At 39.3% G+C, this 12,240-nt stretch overlaps 1 long non-coding RNA gene across 1 annotated transcript; it reads right to left on the bottom strand.

Moving 5' to 3' along the window:
* Positions 1-3,500: 3,500 nt before the first annotated feature.
* LOC135463120 (uncharacterized) lies at positions 3,501-10,297 on the bottom strand. Its single transcript, XR_010443521.1, has 3 exons — positions 10,244-10,297; positions 9,888-9,981; positions 3,501-5,037 (listed from the first exon to the last, which is right to left on the bottom strand). It is a non-coding gene; the product is annotated as an uncharacterized LOC135463120 (long non-coding RNA).
* Positions 10,298-12,240: the final 1,943 nt, after the last annotated feature.

Raw genomic sequence — 12,240 nt, 5'->3', positions numbered from 1 at the left:
AATATTGCTAAAATTCGAAAAATGGGCCTAGGGGCCTACCAATGAACCATATAGACATCAAGCAGCCAATTTTTTTTCTCACAAAGATGGTCTGTATACTTGATTTACTCTGCCAGTTGGATCTCTTTACCATGTAGGACAAAAGGATGAATTCTCTCATTTTCAAGGGGAAAAAACTGTTTGCTATTGAACTGTGGCTCATAGCGATGGACAGTAAAGTTAAGTGATAGAGGTTAAGATACTCGTCAACGAGATACGAGTGCGCGTGCCAGGCGGACTCGTGTCTTTGCGATGGAAAACTGTTAAGCTATTCGAATCACATGAGTTGCGCCCACAAGTAAATAAAACCAGAGCTGTATTTTCATGAAGTCATCGATGATATATACCAAGAAAAACGCATAGCAGGACGCTGTTTACTGGTTTACGGCATTGACTGATCTTGAGAACTGCGCCCAGTAGGCTTACGCACAGTCCCATATGCATAAAATGTATGCAGCTGACAAATCACGTTTTCTCAGCTTAATTTCTGAATTTGTTTATTTCACATTCAAACAGATTAAATCTTCAAATATAGACTCCCCAACTCGGAAATAAGAAATGAGAAACGAGCAGACGGTGCGACCGAAATTTGACAAGCGTCACGTCATTCACAGATAACGATGACGTCAGTCGTTACTTATAGGTCATTCACAAGTGTCTTAGTCCCTCTATTGTTCGTGTTTTAAAATAGCTATTCCTTGTAGAAGATATAAGCAAGAAGGGAATTTTTTTATACTGTTTTTGGCTAATTGAAAAAATGAATTTTCCAGGCGTAGTAGCCAATCATAAATTATTATTTCAAATATTGGCCAAGTCAGGAATATCCCCGCGTTCGAGGAATAGCATTTATTGGCCAAGTCGGGAATGTCTCCGCGTTAGAAGAATAGCATCTATAGGCCAAGTCTACAATATCCCCGTGTTAGAAGAATAGCATCTATTGGCCAAGTCGAAAATATCCCCGCGTTAGAAGAATAGCATCTATAGGCCAAGTCTACAATATCCCCGTGTTAGAAGAATAGCATCTTTTGGCCAAGTCGAAAATATCCCCGCGTTAGAAGAATAGCATCTATTGGCCAAGTCTACAATATCCCCGTGTTAGAAGAATAGCATTTATTGGCCAAGTCGGAAATATCCCCGCGTTAGAAGAATATCATCTATAGGCCAAGTCTACAATATCCCCGTGTTAGAAGAATACCATCTATTGGACAAGTCGAGAATATCCCCGCGTTAGAAGAATATCATCTATAGGCCAAGTCTACAATATCCCCGTGTTAGAAGAATACCATCTATTGGACAAGTCGAGAATATCCTCGCGTTAGAAGAATAGCATTTTATCCACTTTTCCAATGTCAAAATACAGCACATTCTTTAGTTTCCTGTTCCAGTGACAAAAATTCCAGTTTTCTGCCACAGTGCCATGCTCGTCATGTCAAATATTTCAGCGACTGCAATTTTCTCGCACACTGCCATACCTCTCACAGTGAGAGCGAGTTGAACATAACTGGGACAGTCACTTTATTCCGTCACACAGTTAGCAAATTTTGTAGAGAAATCGTCATCAACGCTAAGGTCACTGGGGGTCATAGTGATGGGTCAACTAGTGGTGTCTGGAAAACATGTGTCACGACCTTTGCACTTTTTAATACTTGATACATAGAAATCTTGAATTCAGTAGGTTTTTGAAGTCACTGGCCAAAGGCGGTGGTTTTACCCAGGCACATGTTTGGTTGACTAAGGGCTTAGAACTGCTATATACCGGCGTTTGTAGGGTAGTCCGGTACAGCTGAACCTTGCTTTGTACCAATTCAAATCCCAAGAAAAACATGTAAAACAGTTCATAAAAGCAAATCTAACAAGCAAACAAACGTTTTACTTGTTCCAATGGTCATCTCTACATCATGTGTATTTGCACACGGCCCTCAGTTAATATCTTACATAGGTAATGAAGTAAATGTATACTGCATAACGCCAAAGACGTACAAACAAAATCTTCGAGCAATAAATCACCCATGTGACTACGGATTTAAATTTGGTTTTGTTCACCTCCAGCTGGTGTTATTGGTGATCCGTGTAACACAACGAAGGACTGTTTGCCCAGGCATTTCATCTGCTCTGCCAATCACACCTGTGAGTGCGAGGTCAGTTTTCTTTCCACGATAGGTTTATCAGTACCGCCCATGTTGCACTCGGTGACCTTTGCAACAAATCCAATAATTGCGGCATCGGAGCGGAATGCAAGTCTGGAACGTGTAGCTGTAAGCCATGTCACGGAGCGTGGACAGAGGAGAAAAAGTGGGCGGGGTTACCACAGTCCAAGTATACACAATGCCAGAACAAAAACTTGACTCTGACTAAGTTGTCCCGGTAAATGGTACATAGAAATCATTGATAAACTGATATCTTACCTTCATTCCATTGGTTTAATGTCATTTGTATTTCAAGGAATTTTTACATATCCATGTACAGCTTGGTATGTACCTCTACAGCTTGATATGTACATGTACAGCTTGATAGGTACCTCTACTGCTTGATGTGTATATGTACAGCTTGATATGTATCTCTACAGCTTGATATGTACATGTACAGCTTAGTATGTACCTCTGCAACTTGATATGTACATGTACAGTTTGGTATGTACTTTTACAGTTTGATATGTACATGTACAGCTTGGTATGTGCCTCTACAGCTTGATATGTACATGTACAGCTTGGTATGTCATCTACAGCTTGATATGTACATATACAGCTTAATATGTACCTCTACAGCTTGATATGTACATGTACAGCTTGATATGTACCTCTACAGCTTGATATGTACATGTACAGCTTGGTATGTACCTCTGCAGGTTGATATGTACATGTACAGCTTAGTATGTACATTTACAGCCTGATATATACATGTACAGCTTGTTATGTACCTCTACAGCTTGATATGTACATGTACATCTTGGTATGTACCTCTACAGCTTGATATGTACATGTACAGCTTGATATGTACATGTACAGCTTGGTATGTACCTCTACAGCTTGATATCTACATGTACAGCTTGGTATGTACCTCTGCAGCTTGATATGTGCATGTACAGCTTGGTATGTACATCTACAGCTTGATATGTACATGTACAGCTTGGTATGTACCTCTACAGCTTGATATGTACATGTACAGCTTGTTATGTACCTCTACAGCTTGATATGTACCTCTACAGCTTGATATGTACACGTACAGCTTGGTATGTACCTCTACAGCTTGATGTGTATATGTGCGGTTGCTGTGAGTTCAAGTCCAACTGACGTTGACTTCCTTCCCGGTCGTACGTGGGAAGGTCTGCCAGCAACCTGCAGATGGGCGTGGGTTTCTCTCGGCCTCTGTTAAATGCGAAATAAATAAATAAATAAATAAATCAACCATGCGGTAAAGCTTCCACGGGTGTTGCAAATTATGTTATGGCCACTAAGAGGTTTTCGTAGATTTATTTTTTACTAGCTTTGACAGCTCTTCCTACAAAGTCATTTTTTTTAAGAAATGGCAAACAGCATTTTGCTATCATCATCATCTTCTCCAATTGCATGGGATAAAGAAAAGTCACGTGATAATTGGCTGATGAGTCAAAAACCCTTTTAACCTCTCAATTGTCAGTGTGGTTTCTTTTTGTGGATAGACAGATAACGGAGCAAGAAATTGGATTTTGCGGTTAGTCAAAGTGTTAAACTGGTGCATTTTGAGCCACACATTTATCAGCTACCTGTAATACCTGTGGTTGGGGAGAGCTTCTAGGTTCTGTGAAGTCACTCTAGACAGCTATAACATGCCAAAATGACGTCACCAAATGAATGGCTAGGTACTGACTATTCTTTACTATTTATTTTGTTGATAAGCGGTGTAGAATTTTAAATATACTTTTAGAACATTTCTGAAATACTACTTTAATAATTAAGTCAGCTTTAGCGACTGGCTCTCTGTTCAATTTAAAGAATAGCGACCACCACAAAAAACAACCATAATAATTCTGACATGGATGCACAGCACATTTGACTTTACGTACATCAGACGGAAAACGTTAGCCATTAGAAGTTCTGATGTCTTATATATCAACATTGTCTCATGTACGTCAGATTAAAGTGAAATTGATATATGATGTGATCGACAATCAATACCTTACCATAATTTACCGATTAGCATTTTGGCAACATGAACTGGCCCTGCCACAAGAACACACAGTAGGCCTATATGGGCACACACCTAATGACTCTTCATTCTAACTGACAAAACTGTTAAGCATGATGTCAAAACCCAAGGATACATACATACACGCACGCATACATGCTTTACCAAATTTGCACAACAATGTTTTGCGTGAATCGAGAGTGGTAGGACAAAACTAATCTATGTACTGACTGTATTTTAAAAGTGAAAGGGGAAATAACCCAGGCCTCAACTTATTCCAAGTCGGACATATACTCCTTACAGTGGATGTCCGGCTCTCTCCACCCACGTTATGTCACTGCCACCACTAGACAAGCTTGACCTTTGTATCCTTTACGACATACCTGGCGCTGTTTAGGCTTACTCGGACCTATAAGCCTATCAAGATGTCGTCAACAGCACTGTTTCAGGTGACACGATAGAATCATCTTGTGCTCACATGGAATAAGGATAATGCATATATTTGTCAAGTTTTAATATAAACAAATTTCCTGCTGACGTTGTTGAAAGGAGAAAAAAGAACGCGTGAAAACATTCTTTGGTGCTGAAAACAAAGGGAAAAACCAAAGGCTAACATCAAATTCAAAAGCCATGAGTTATCTCCCTGTCTATTACGCGTGTTTCGAATCTTGGAAACCGTTGTTGTAGAAAATGTAAGGGAAGAGTTCCGGGTACGACACTGTGTAACTCTTCCATGTTTTATCGTCTCTAAAGTTCGCCGTGTCCCAGGTCTGAGGTCGAGGAATCCTAATACTGCACTTATCGTCATTAGAACCATCGTCCATAAGTCTCCGCCTGAAAACGCGAGCAAAGGTATTTCAGCAAAATTGACATACTCTTTTTACTGATTTTGTTATTTACTTACATATTTTTTTCATTCTTCAATTTTGCATTTCATTTTTTGAGGGGGGGGGGGGGAGGTTGAAGGATACCGCGGTACCCGAGATAAACCTTCGACCTTTGACAAGTTACTGTTTATTTGTTTCATGGTAGTTTACGCCGTACTCAAGAATATTTCACTTAAACGACGGAGGTCAGGGTTATGGTATGAGGAAACCGGGCACAAACCGGGGGAAACCCGTGACATTAATTTAATGATGAACTTTCTGTCGTATGACGTACAGATATATGAGTACCTTATTAACCTGACAAACCAGAGAAGTGTTGTTCAGTTAAGAAATAATGTCTTTTTGTCGAGTCGTTTTTGATGATATTAGACCGGTAAATGGGGAAGAGTTGAAATTTAAGACCTAGGATGCCTGTGGTAAAAAGTTATTATTTATATTCTAATAATCCTCCTTTAAACTTTTACATATTTATTCTACACAAAAATGACGCAAACGTAGGGCAAATACACAACCATCCTCCCCAATTTCTCTTGTCCGCTCTCAACACCCGTTCGAGTGCGTCACGGAAAGGACCATACACACACAAAGGAAAGGGGTGAAACATGTGTTTTCAGCAAATCATTTTGTCTTTGTGTTACTTTAATTTTTAGTCCATCTGTTCTATACATATATCAATTCAAACTGAAACACAAGAAATAAATGTTATCTTGTTTATGATTTCGCGCGAGTTTGTTGTCGTCTACGTTAATGATTTTCTGGCCTGAACACCTGTGTAAGCCCCCTGCTTTGAGATGGTGTCGTCCAAGGTGGAGTGTTGTGACGTGGTTATGTTCCCAAGCGTGCGTCTCTTGATTTTAAGCGGCCCATACACGATCAATGATATTGCACAATAGTATTGCACAATTGACTTCAGGGTTTTTTCTGGTCGCCACACACGATTCAATAAAATCACACAATTGTATTGAGCAAAATGGTATCATTTCTACTGTAAACTTTGGCCACTATGGATCCAACAATCGCTATCGCATTGGTATTTGCCTCTAGACGTAGCAAACGGAGAAGACGAAGGTTGTGGGCGAAACAATGGTTTCTAGAGCGTGGACGAAAGTTCGGAAACCAATCATTATTACTCGACTTGCGCCACAATGAGCCGGATGATTTCAGGAATTTCTTGAGAATGGACGCAAATTGTTTTGATGAACTACTGGATATGATAACACCTTTAATTGAAAAACAAAAAACAATTATGCGAGATCCGATTTCCCCTAGTGAGCGACTTTCAGTTACGCTACGGTATTTGGCTACAGGGAATTCTTTCGAGGATTTGAAATTTCACACTGCTGTATCACCTCAGGCCATAGGAAAAATCGTCATCGAGACGTTTGAGGCCCTCATCACGTGCCTTGGGCCATATATCAAGGTAAGCACAAACCACAATTTCTGTTAAATTCGGTTTATTATTATTATTGATTTAAGAAATGTAGAAATATACATGTGTCATCACAAAGTTCAGAAATGAATTACCAAAACAAAATCGTTAAGTCTGCACCAATTTTGTGGAGCAACTGCAAATTTAAATTGTTCAAATACTGTTTCATTCACGGTACAAAAGAAGAGAAATAATCAGCGAGTCCACAAGATGACTCCTCAGGAGGCGGCAAAGGTGTCGAGGATCGACTGTATGTTGGTGCAGATACAGTGCTGTATGGCGTATCAGGGCGGTTGTTAATGTAACTTGATTCAGATGCACTGCTGTACCGGGTACCAGGTCGGCAAATGAACTGCTGCATTTGGTTGATTGTAACGCTGTCTCTTCGTAGAGTACCCATTTGGCCTTCAAATAAAATATCATTAATAGCCTTTTTTGCAAATAATTGCTGATTCGGTGTCATTTGCGATAGTTCGTTGGCCCATGTCTTTGCCAAGGCAAGATTAACATCATCGGGCTCACGAAGTCGTTTACATGCCAAATCCATTAGTTCCTGTTCTCGTGACAGCTTACTCTTTCGCGCGTCCTTTTGTCGAGATTTTTGTGTGTCTTTGGAGGGGACAGGCCCAGGTGTGGTTGATGGTTCATGTTGTGCGATATCTTCTGTCTCAACCTGAAATGACAATACAATTCTATATTTCAGATGCCGAAGACGGAAGATGAGTGGAAGCTAGAGGCTGATAAATTTCGCGGTAAATGGAACTTTCCCCATGCCATTGGAGCGATTGACGGCAAACATGTGTCCATAAAAAAGCCCCCAGGTTCTGGATCATTCTATTATAACTACAAAGGCTTTTTCAGCATTGTATTATTGGCAGTGGTAAATGCTAATTATGAGTTTTTCATGGTGGACGCAGGCATCAACGGTCGCGTTTCCGATGGTGGAGTTATTTCATATAGTACATTTGGACGCATGATGGAGGAAAACAAACTCTGTATACCAGCACCGGAGAAGCTACATGATAACGATGAGGCATGTCTGCCATATGTATTCCTCGGTGATGACGCCTTCGCCTTGGGAGAAAATTTGATGAAGCCTTACGGCGGGGAAGGTGACGGTAAACTTGATTTGGACCAATGCATTTACAATTACCGTATAAGCAGAACGCGGCGTATAGTGGAAAATGTTTTTGGAATTCTGGCGTCCAGATTTGGGGTGTTTCAGCGAGCCATCCAACTTATCCCTGAGAAAGCTCAAATAATTACGTTGGCATGTTGCTATCTTCATAACTATTTAAGAACAAAATCTGGTTCGTACATCACCAGCGGGACAGTTGATTGGGAAGATGATAATGGAGTCGTACACCAAGGATCATGGCGTGAACGTCAGGGAAACCTAGAAGGTTTGCGGGCAACCTATGGGCCGAATGCGTCGTGACAAGCAAAATACTACCGTGATTTATACAAGGAATACTTCAATAGCAAAGGAGCAATCCCGTGGCAAAAAGAACGCTGCACATGGTTGAAATAAAAGAGGAATCAGAGGAATAACAAACATTGCTACACTGTTGTATGTGTTACCATAGTAATGAAAAAACAGTGAACTCCACCATATAATGGTCCGTATTCATGAATTGTGACCAAGCTCGATCGGGGCCAATATTTCATTGTAAATACACCAAGGTTTGCTTGATAGACTCGTGGAATGCATAATATTTAGTCGAGATCAAATTTTATGACAGTTGATCTCAGATTCTCAGCAGAAAAGTGCCAGTAACTGTATGTAATCGATCCGCGTTGATTGTAATATTCATGCAGGGTTTATAATCAATTTCGTATGATGAAATATGTAAAGTTTGGAGTCCGGATCAAATAAATGTGGTTCTCCGTCAAGCACAAAGCTCACAAACTTTGTCATATTTACAATAAAAAATTGACTCCGATCGAAAATATCGCGCGATCGGTAAATGATCTCGAATTGATCCCGATTTATGAATACGGCCCAATGTCAATGAATTGAAAAGAAAACTCTTTAACCATGATAACTGTAATTATATAATAATTATTATAAAGTTAAATATCAAGATGAAAACATACCTGGATTTGTTCTTCAAGTTCATTGTTTTCTACAGTTTCTATGGAATTTCTCGATGAAGCTGGCTGTTCTTGGTCCGTTAGGAATAACAATGCATTATAATACCACGGTGTAGGTTCATACACATCATCACTACCAGCACCAGATTTTTTGGAATCCATTACTTTCTTAAGTTCCTTCCGGAAGTTGGTTCGTAGGGCATTGAGTTTTTTTCTTCACATCATCTTTTCCCCAAGTGGGATATTTCTCTTTGAATTTTGTTACAAGTACTCTATATGCCTCCTCTTTCATTCTCCGATTGCTGTAATCTTTGCTCTTAATATTCCAGAGTACGGGATGTTCCCGATAGAGTTCTATACACTCCAACAAGAATTTTTTCTCCTGGGTAGTGGTCATGTTTAAAGTAGAAAGTTGTCGCTTCAAATGAATATTGCTCAATGTAATTGAGCAATGCCACACACCGTCAATCAAATGATTGCGCAAGTCTGAAAATTTCTACTAGATTTTGAAATTCTGAGACTTGCACAATATGATTGCGCAAGTCTTCAATATCACCCACACACGGTCAATATAATTGCGCAATGTCAGTTCACACAATACTATTGTGCAATATCATTGATCGTGTATGGGCTGCTTTAGACCGGTTGAGGTTCAACGGAAAATCCCAAGTATGAATGTTCGAATGAGCAGACGGCCACCCGAGCGTCGTCGACCGCTTATTGTCACCAAGGCACCAAGACTTAAGCAATAAGAGCGAAGGAATCCGTCTACTTTTAGAACAAAATCAAGATTCCATACAAAAAAGGCGGAATGTTAAATGAAGACCATTGCCATAGCACTAATATCACATCAAAAGGGAATATGCGATAACCAAATTCTTTTGGGAGTGACATCGTAATACCAGAACAATGGGTCACAATGGTAAAATAACGGCAATGGGAATGAGGTTAAGCGAAATGAAATAAACCACTTCTTGGGGACTAACATACAAATATTACAAAACAAAAGACAAAAATTGTGTCCTCAACACAACTGAGGTTGAGGATAACACAGAAAATGAAGTCATCCATCTCATAGTACCATAAATGGACGTAAATAGCAAAGTGAAGGTAAATGGTTTAACGCCACCTCCGAAATAATCCAACCATATTGTGGCAACTGTTAAAAAGAACACTTGTAAGGGGACTGGGAATGGAGTTTAGCGACATTGTATACAGGAGTAAGGCTCTAGCACTGAACAAATTAGGACAATAAAAAGAAACCTAAAAGCTACCTTCTTCTCCGAGAGCGACGCCACATCACTGCGATCACAACGACAATGGCGATAAACAAGGCGCCAGCCACTGCACTAGGTATGACGATTCTTTCTGAAAAACGAAAATGGGCCAATATAAATATGTAATGTACTTTGTAATTAATATTTAATATTACTATACCCCATGGAGTGATTCATAGTTTCCATTTGTCAAGCCTGAGTCACGTGATGTTCGGAAAAACATGACGTACAAAGATCTTGCCAACAAACCAATTATAGCGCTTTCGGTGATGACGCCTTCTCCGAAAATTTCCCACCTCTCACGAAGAAAATAAGCATTAAATATAATGGATCTGCAGAGATTAAAAACTTACCTGTTGTTGAGTTTCGGTCTGCGGCAGTGATATTGGTTTCGTTAGAAATTTCTGAAAATAAAACAATCACTTTAAAACCAAACATAAATATATCAGCTGAATAATAAAACATTCACGGTCTCAAAAAATCATTATAGCAGGTCTATGTCATTATTCTGTCTTAGTGATTTTAAAATACGCCGAACTGCAGATTTTTGGCAAAAAATCCATAATGACTACTTCTGCAGGAAAGCACAAAACCATTAAGAAAAAAAATAGAAATTAACAGCAGTTAGGTTACATGTGATACTGTAGCAAGTGTACATCCACCAAGTATATACTAGTGGTACTCAGGTAAATAATTTCCCTATACAAAGTGAAAGACAGCCAACAATACAGTTTATGTCACAAGAAAGACCAGTGGAAACTTTTTCTCTTAGATTTTAGAGACAATAAAAAACGGACAAATGCCGTGAATTGTAAGACAAACATTTTCATCACAAACGCCGTGTTTGTTTACAATCAGATTACAATAATAAAGATTAGAAGCAAAAGTGAACGCGGAAGTAGAGAAGGTTTGGGCCCACGATCATGGCCTCTAACATTCTAAAGATGTCTCAGGCCAGTTGGTACAAGTAGTCCAAACCTTTGTCCAAAATTAAGCGTAGGAATTTTTTCATACACCTTTCAGTAGTCTTCCAATTGGCACCTACCTATTTTTTTTATTTGCTGTCATTTTACACAGTAGTATCTTTGTGAATCTTGATAAATGTATCCTGAAGAACTTAGAATTTATTATCCTAAACAAACGTGAAACAAAGAAATATAAATGATACAGGTATAAATTGAAAAGGTATAAAAGATACCCGTGTATTTGTTTAATTTCTTACTGTGCAGAATAGCATGTGTCAAGGCAAAAAGTTACAAGAATGATACGCAATTCCTTGGGTTCGTAAAGGTATTCCGAAAGTACAGACTTGTAATGGTGACCTCAGCGATTACGGCCGTAAAAGCAAATGTGGGGGTGTGGAAAGGGGGGGGGGGTCATGGAATGGGGCGTGAAATCGGTTTACTGATGACGTCCTTTACGAAAAGTTCCGACACTGATATATCAGCAAGTATAAAATTAGAAGAGATTTTAAACATTTTTTAAAAATTACCTGTTGTTGGGTTTTGGTCGACGACAGAAATATTAGTTCCGTTGCAAATTTCTGAAACATAAAACAATGACTTTAGAATCATAGAAGTGTTTCAACTCAATAATAAAACAATCAAGGTCATGAAAATCATTGTGTAGGTCTTTTCTCTCTTACCGAATTTAAATAGCCTAAACCGCCGATTTCAAAGCAAATTATCCATACTTAATGATAATAGATGGAATTATCACCTTTCAGTAAACATCAGACTTGTACCCGTACTATTTATACTGTTCAAATCATTCTAAAGTTTGTAAAAGTTATTGTGCGACCCGCTTTATACATTTTAGGAAAGCGACCAGCTTTATAAATCTTTTAAAAGGCCACCAAATTTTTAAATTTTGGGAAGGCGACCCACCTTATAAATTTTGGGAAGGCGACCCACCTTATAAATTTTGGGAAGGCGACCCACTTTACAAATTTAGGGAAGGCGACCCGTTTTATAAATTTTGGGAAGGCAACACATCACCTTATACATTTTGGGAAGGCGACCTGTTTTATAAATTTTGGGAAGGTGACACGTTTTATAATCTTGGAAGGCGACCCACTTTATAAACTTTGTGAAGGTGGCCCGCCTTGTTAATTTTGGAAAGGCGACCCGCTTTAAAAAAATTTTATGAAGGCGACCAGCTTTATAAATTTTGGAAGGCGACCCGCCATATAAGTTTGGGAAAGTGACCCACCTTAAAAATTTAGGGAGGCGCCCTGCTGTATAAAGTTTGGGAAGCCGACCCGCTTTATACCTTCTGGGAAGGCGACCCGCTTTATACATTTGGAAAGGCTACCCGCTGTCTACATTTTGGGAGGGCGACCCGCTTTATA

Source organism: Liolophura sinensis, chromosome 2 (assembly GCF_032854445.1).
Source record: "Liolophura sinensis isolate JHLJ2023 chromosome 2, CUHK_Ljap_v2, whole genome shotgun sequence".
Taxonomy (NCBI): Eukaryota; Metazoa; Mollusca; class Polyplacophora; order Chitonida; family Chitonidae; genus Liolophura; species Liolophura sinensis.
The sequence above is the reverse complement of the archived record's forward strand: the minus strand, read 5'-3'. Positions and strand labels throughout refer to the sequence as shown.